Here is a 5,975-nt window from a genome sequence, read left to right on the forward strand (position 1 = left end):
TAACTTGTCCTGGTAAATGCCGCAGCCAATCACATTGCCGGTAGTGACAGATGCCTGCCAAATGGTGAGCTGGCAAATATTTCCCAGACGCTGGCGCTCACCTCGTGGTTCACTTTGCAAACAGTGCTTTTGAAATGGCAGACGAATTCACTCGTAATACTTTCCCGTTGCGATTTACAATTCTTCCGGCCTCATTAGATCCCTCAGTTCCTCGGCCAGGACCTTACTTATTTCACGGTGGCGGAATGCAGAACCCGCAGTACCCGCTTTTGAGCACAAATGCTCTACAATTTATGCCATCTTCAGCATCTTCACCCGCATCTTCCTCAAGTACTGGCGAAAGCAGCTAGAACAGTCCGACCGAAGCATCTGTTAACCGAAACTGATGTCTCAATTGGCCATTTTTTCAAAGTTGCGTGCTGTTGTAATTTGAATCTGCTGAGTAAACGGCTAGAATTTCGGGTTAAATTTCACAGTGAAAACAGATTTCAAGTTTAACTAGTAAATGTCGGTCTGGAAACAAACACCTAGAGAGAATGTTCAGCTAGTTAATCGGCCTAATGAAAACACAATCTCTGCAGATAAGCCAAAGTCTCTGCTCTCCTCTCCAGTATAAACAATCAAGGAATGTACCATTTTCCTTTGGACCTCTTTTATCGACGAACACTAATCCAGTACAATTCACAGTCTACGTCTGTTTACAATTACTGATCTCCTTTCTCTTTCACTACGTTCGCTTTATTTCAGTCATTCAATTCTGCCACGTTCTCTTAAAAAGGCCCATTACAGTTGATTTTGTTCTTGATTTATGCACGCCCACTTGCCTCCTGCCACCATCAACACTGGAACCGAGGGCATAACCGATATTGCAGTGGACCTTGTTTCTTTATTGAGATCTCAGTCACGGTACAGAACTAATCAGTTCTTTTTTGATTTTGCTGAGGGTAATCAGTGTTGGTTGTACTTTTCGGTTTTTACCAGTGGTATCACACTTTTCTCAAAAGAAAGATCTACAATGGAACAGATTTCCCCCCCCCCCCTTCCCCCTAGGGACAATAGAAAGCGGAAAAAAAACAAGTTTGTTATGATCAGAGGGTTATCATAAAAATAATTGCATTTAAATGCACAATAACTATTCATTTATTAAAAAAGATCTCAAAGCATAGTTAATAGAGGGGAATGGTTATGAAACCCTCAAATTTCTTTGTTGTAGGTTTTTGTTCTCTTTTTTGGCCTTGACCGTGCACAAAACACAATAGTTGTTTACTCTGTACTGAGGAACTCACCAATAGAAAAGTGTTGGTTACGTAATTCATGCATAGTGTATGAGCGCAAAACAAAAGATTGTGCACGGTCGTGGACTTTCCAACCTAAATCTCGGCATCTTTGTCTGTTCCTTTGATGTTTGCCGAGCTTCCAAACCATTCCTCTCTATTAACTATGCCGAGAGATTATGAAGGTAAGAGAAGTAATCCCTCATACTGGCCCTATTCCCATCGTAATCCCTCTTAGGTTATTTTTAGATCTCCTGCGAGATCCGATATTCCCACGAGGGTTAACTGATAGCCAATCACATGTCCTCATTTTTACCAATGTTGACAGCTGAGCGAATCCTCACGCAATGATTCGCGTCGTTCGCGATTTACCATCAAACAAAAATGGCGGAGGATGTTGAGACAAACGCGTATATACATTTTGTGGACGAACGTGACTTGTTGACTACAGAGTTAAGCGATTACAATGACTTATGTTTTGAAACCTGTATCTTGGAAGGAACGAATTATGTAACCGACAGGATTTTGTACAGAATGGCAAATGGAAGACTATAGTCGATAAGTACGATCTCTCTGACTTTAATAAACGCATTCTCGGTTTCCTTTGCGGGATTAAAATATGATGACTTAATTAATTCTTATATGGTGATAAAGTAGACAGATAGAGCTCTACAACAGTACCAAACATGAAAGGAAAACTTGAATCAAGCGTCCGATAAAAATTTTTGAACCCGTGTTATCGGATTCAAGTGAATTTGCAAAAGCACGTATGTTAAATATAGCTGTCTCCTTAAGAAAAGATTTAACACGGTTTCGTATATGGCACAACCTTGAATGTGGTATCATTGAAAACTAGACAATTAAGCGATTTCAGTTATAGATGTTTGAAACCTGTGTCTTGAAAGGATCGAGTTTTATAAGCGACAGAATTTTGTAAACATTGGCAATTCGCAGACTACAGTCAACAAGTAATATATCGCTGACTTGGTTAACGCGTTCTTGATTTTCTTCGCGGGATTAAAATCTGACGACTTAATTCTTAGATATTCATAAATTAGACGGATATCAGACAGTACGATAAAAATGTATGAACAAGTGGTATCGCATGGAAGTCAATTTGCAAAGCACGCATGTTAAATATACCTGCATCTTTCAAAATTATTAAACTCGGTTTCGTACATTGGACAGTATTGAAATTGGTGTAACTGTAAACAACACAGTTAAGCGATTTGAATGATATATCTTTGAATCTTGTATCTAGAAAGTAACGAGTTTCATAGGCGACAGAATTTTGTACACAATTAATGAAATATCGCGGACTACAGTCACAGTCACCAAGTACCATATTCCTGACTTGGTCAACGCGTTCTCGATTTTCTTAGCGGACTTAAACTATGGTGACTTAATTCTATGATATTCATAATTTAGACAGCTAACGCTTTCAAACAGTACCACACATGACAGGAAAATTTCAATTGACCGCACGATAAAAATTTTTAAAACCGTAAGATCGGATTGAAGTCAATTTGCAACGCACGCGTAAAATATAGCTCCTTCTTACAAATTATTTAACATGGTTTCCTACATTAGACAATCGTAAAATTGGTATCAGAGTGAATTATACAGTTAACCGATTTCCATTATATATGATTGCAAACTGTATCTTGACAGGGACGAGTTTTGTAAGCGACAGAATTTTGTAGACGATGCGAAAGTGCGCACTAAAATGGACAAGTAACGCAATGCAACCAAGGTAAACACATCAGCATCTGTCAAAATTATTTAACACGGTTTGATAGATTGGAAATTCTTCAAATTGGTATCACTGTAAACTAGACAGGTAAGCAATTCCAAGGATGTATGTTTGAAACCTGTATCTTGCAGACAATGAATTTTATCAGGCCATGAAACTCAATTTTGAAAACGGAGAGCGGCATCGTACAGAACTTGCTGCACTTTCTCTCCTCCACGAAACTTCCACGTAACGCGCGCGGTAACATTATCCGCGGGAAAATTGATATTATCTAAAAATAACCTAAGAGGGATTACGATGGGAATAGGGCCAGTATGAGGGATTACTTCTCTTACCTTTATAATCTCTTGACTATGCTCAAAGTGACACGACTTAAGGTTGACAATGAACGTTGTTTGAAATATTTTCAAAGAAAGCGATTGTATCGAAAACACGAATTTCAGAATTGCTTATTTTTGCTTTCAAATATCCTTTGTCCCCCCAAATTTTGCATGATCATTGTTTTTATTTTCTCTTGGGACCATTGTAAGTCCCAAGAGAAACTGGAAACAATGCTTATGGAAAATTTGGGGGGACAGACAAAGACTATCATGGTATTTTCCAAAGTGGCCTATTGATAAATTCTGACATGGGACGGTTGCCTTATTTATTATGCAAAAGATTCTTGTGCATCATATCACAATTTTACGCGATGAGAGTACTATTTTGCTCTTGTAGCGGCATACTTTGGTGAACAAAGAATACAACAATACACGCCATACATGTTAAAATACGTGGCTGGGTAGTTTGCAGTTTATCATGAAAGTGAAAAAAAAAACCAATCATTAATTTATTTTTGATCAACAAACTCTTGTTTATCGCAAAATTCTCCCGTTTAAGGTTAAAATATTAATTAGAATGAAAAGGGTCTCAAATTACCATGTGTTATTTTTCTTTGATAACTTCCTCCTTTCAGGTACTTTTTGGTGATTTTCCGGAGACCATTCATCTCCTTACGTCCTCTTATTTTATTTAATCACTGGTAGAGAACTGGCGTTATGGGTATTATATGTAATTGTTCATTGTTTCTGCTGTGCATGACGATTGCCATTGGGAATAGTCAGTGAATAGCTACTGATCTCCGGCGCTAATGATGCGAAAACGTGATCCACGAGGAACAGACAAAATAGGTGATAAATTAATGAGTTCTTTTGTTTATTACTCTAATGATTTCTTAATTGTTCTCAACTTGCTTATAAGGAGCAATCAAACGAAAACATCTGTTTAATGTCAGTGTCCAGAACAGCTAGGAATGACGATTTACGTTTAACCCGGCAAGAGGTAACAAGCTTTTCGAACGTATTCTCTTACAAAGGCTTTTTGGCCATAAATAGTTAAGTTTAAGCCCTTATTTTTATCCCGTCGTGTAGTTATTTTTCTTTTTTGCTTTTTACAAGCCAATGCCGTTGCTTTAACAAGTTAGACCAGGTTAAGGTTTTGTTACTCAATATTTATTCATCTCTTATCAAGTCAACTAATATCGGCAACTTCTGAATCTTAAACAACACAGCGCAATATCGAATCAGCAGTTCACATGTATGCTTTCTCACTGGCGTTGTGAATGCCCGTCATGTGTTTAAGTTTTGCCAGCTTTTAAGGAGTGGCCATACTAAATCTGCAATTGTTCCTTGATAGCCAGGATGCATTAAGACCTGATGTTTGTCATGGACAGCACTGAATACAACATGACGGTTTTGTTGCCACCTTCTTCCTGCCCTATGCGTGTTGGTGACTATGATATTACAGCCCGTCTCGTTTGTCAAGCACTTTACATCACCGACAAGGTAAGAGACTTGCGCTAATAAATGTCAAGCGGTTTTTAAACTTAATTTTGCACAGACTGTCTTCTGCTTGATCCATAAAATACGAAAGTTTAAGTGGTTTATTTAGCTGAACGTTGTTTCTAGGGCGGTTTGCTGCTTGACTGCTTGTTTCAGAATTTTTCCCTCAAAATATTAATTCTCATGTGTTTGTAATGGTTTCAATTAAACACTTTTCAGAAAAATAATTGATTGATTTTGATGAATGAAAGTAAAATCAATTCCATAATTTTAGAGCTAGTTATGATGACAAAAAAAACCATGCAATTTAGAAATGGATTTAAAAAATAAAGAATGAGCTCATAGTACGAGTTATTACCGTAATTTTTGTCATTCACCCGCAAATAATTTGTTAAATCGTCAGTAAACAATTGTTGCTGTGGGTAACAGCGAGGTGCGGGTTATGTGACAATTTTTAAATCCACCGGTAATGGTAGTTGCCTAGTTTGTTTAACTTGACCGTTACAGCACAGAGGTGTCACAGTGAATTCCTTTCCGGAATTGTATTTTGTTTTTGCTTGTGTGTGAACAACACTACAAAGTGGCACGAGGACGTGATGCCAACTCGAGTTTATTTTGTGCATAATTAGTCGCCCGTGCCCAAAAATAGACCTTATTTACGATAGCCGACATGTTGGATTTGCTATTATCATGCAAATTAGCTGCACACTTCTGAGGGGGCAAACACGCGTTCGAGATAATTTGTTTCATGTTCATTGAATGTTTATCATTTAAGTAGTAAAACAGAATGCTTTCACAAGTTACTTCGATTTTTTTGTACTGAAAAATTAGCAGATAACGAAGTAGAAAGTCAAAATGTCGGAGGCAATCAAAAGATAAAATTATCATAAAAGGTACTATTATAAAAGGAACCCACAAATGACCAGCTCCCAACGTCAGTGGCTTCATAGCTCAGTTGGTTAGAGCGTCGCACCGGAATCGCGAGGTCACGGGTTCAAACCCTGTTGAAGTCCTGAATTTCAGGCTTCTCTACGCAATTTCAAAAATTGCGCTCATAACTGCAAAGATCATAGCTTCACTTGATTTCATATCCGCAGTTCATATATGATTTATTTCATATACCACTTT

Source organism: Montipora foliosa, chromosome 12 (genome assembly GCF_036669935.1).
Source record: "Montipora foliosa isolate CH-2021 chromosome 12, ASM3666993v2, whole genome shotgun sequence".
Classification (NCBI taxonomy): Eukaryota; Metazoa; Cnidaria; class Anthozoa; order Scleractinia; family Acroporidae; genus Montipora; species Montipora foliosa.